We start from the raw sequence: 2,593 nt of genomic DNA on the forward strand, positions 1-2,593 counted from the left end.
TGAAGTATTAATCCAAGTAGAAATCGAGAATTGAGCCTAGAATCGTAATCCTCATCACAAGAGGATTGTAAGGTATGTAAAATTTAATGAAATCCCTTAACTTGAATTTCTCATGATTTTGGGATATCTGAAAATTTGATGTTGCATGTGTGTTATTTGGTTAGTTTAGAATTGATTTGGTGTTTAGAGGTGAGACCTAGCCAATTCCATGTGAAATCATGACCAAATTCAGGAAACTCCATGAACACCTTGAAGGTGGGTTGTGGGTTTTACATGATGATGATGAACTCTAGGGTTTTGAGTGATTATTCTAGTGTAATTCGACCTTAGAAGATAGTTCCAGAAAAATATGATGTTTAAATGATGTATGATGGCTTTATTGAAGTTAAGTTAACTAATTAGCAAGCCATAAACATGAATACGAATGATGTAGAAATTCTGTCCTCATAATGTTTGTTGAAATGCCTCAAAGAAGGCTTGAAAACTGAATTGTTAAGTTTTAAACGCATAATTATGAAGCATGACGAATGTGCGTTATGTATGTAAAACATGGAGTTCTAAACATAAAGTGCTTGAACTCCTTAGGGAAGGAAGCCGGGGCATCTAGTGGACAAACCGGTGTGGACGCACGTTTGAAGGGTTTGCTTTAAAGGTATGTGACTTGTTCCGTTACATTTATTATATCGGATGATTCAAATATGTAATGTTTGAATAAGAGTGTTTTGAATAAAACAATGAAGTCGTCATATCGATTGATCGACTAAATTCGGTTGGTACCCGTTGGTAGTCGTCATATAGGAGGATTCCTTAGACGAGCCAAACGGGTCAAATAATCAAGTAAAACATGATTTATATTCCGGGATATGATAGATTGTTGTATGTTATTGGTTGACATTTATCACATGTTAGAATTACTAGAATTGGATGTAATGAGTCTTAGAAAAACGAATTACAAGATTACTTTGAGTGAGACGAACAAAACCAAAACAAGACATGGATTTCCAGGACCTACCGTAAATTACGGTAATACCGTAATTTACGGTAAGGGTCAGACATTTTATGGTGAATATCTCCTGGTTTACGGTGACCAAAAATCTCCAGGACTCACCGTAAATTACGGTGATACCGTAATTTACGGTAGACCCAGAATAGTTGTTTTGTTTTTATCATTTTAAATGTGATGTTCAAACTTGTGATTATATTATATAATAACATCAAAACTAATGTTTTAATGGTTTTGATCATAGGTAAATTTGCAAATCTTACGGGTGGCGACCAAGTGATATATGAAGAACCGAACACTACATTTCTAAGCTTCCGCTAAGTTTTAAATCTTTAAAACTTTTGTATATGGGATGTAAACATGTTTGAACATCTTTTTTTTATGCTTTAACTTAGTCATTAGTCGACTAAGGTTTTTGTTACTTATGAACTTCTTTAATGAAAGTCATGTACTTAATCAATATTTTCACTAAAATGGTGTTGTTTATTAGTATAAACGAGCGAAAATTTAAGGGTGTTACAAGTTGGTAATCAGAGCTAAAGGTTGTCAATAAGTGTTCGGTTCAAGCTTGATCGACTATCCGGTAAGAACTAACTTCTGTTAATAAATTTTATATTACGTAAAGAATGAGAAATGAACAAATATGCATGAAAAGAGCAAGTAAGCTCATTTAAAAGCAAGAACGATCAAATCAAGTTGTGAACTTGATTGAATCAAAAGCAAGAACGATCAAATCAAGTTGTGAACTTGATTGAATCAAAAGCAAGAACGATCAAATCAAGTTGTGAACTTGATTGAATCAAAAGCAAGAACGATCAAATCAAGTTGTGAACTTGATGGAATCAAAAGCAAGAACGATCAAATCAAGTTGTGAACTTGATTGAATCAAAAGCAAGAGCGATTAAATCAAGTTATGAACTTGATTGAATCAAACAAGTAAAGCATGTGGTATAAATGGAATGTTTTAACAACTTGTGTAAACATTTCAGAAATAGAGATGGCTGATAAAGGTAACGATGATGCGGTGCCAAGAGTCACCGAGCAAATGAGGGAAGTGATTGCCGAAGAGGTTGGGAAGGCGATCGAAAATAGTTTGTCAGGCTTCATTGATAGAATTCAAAACACAGTTTTATCAATGGTAGAAGATAGAATCAAGAAATTAGAAGATGATTCGAAATCAGAAAAGGAAAAGCATGGAGGACGAAAGCCTTGTTCATACAAGGAATTCATGGCTCGTAAACCACCGATATATAATGGGGAGGTTGACCCAATAGTGTGCCAAATATGGCTAAGTGATATCGAAGGGGTATTCGAGAGGACCCATTGTGATGTAGATGACTATGTAGCCTATGGTACGGGTCAAGTAAGAAATCAAGCGAAAGATTGGTGGGATAACAAGAAGAGAGAGATCGGTATTGAAGCTGCTAAGGTCATGACTTGGGAAGAATTCAAGACGCCATTTCTGAAGCATCATAGCCCCAAAGCGGTTATGAATAAAATCAAGGAAGAGTTCATGCAGCTTAGGCACAAAAATGAGACCATAGACAAGATTACGGCAACGTTTATGGATAAGATGAAGTTTTGTGACGA

The sequence above is a fragment of the Helianthus annuus genome, chromosome 13 (genome assembly GCF_002127325.2).
Source record: "Helianthus annuus cultivar XRQ/B chromosome 13, HanXRQr2.0-SUNRISE, whole genome shotgun sequence".
Taxonomy (NCBI): Eukaryota; Viridiplantae; Streptophyta; class Magnoliopsida; order Asterales; family Asteraceae; genus Helianthus; species Helianthus annuus.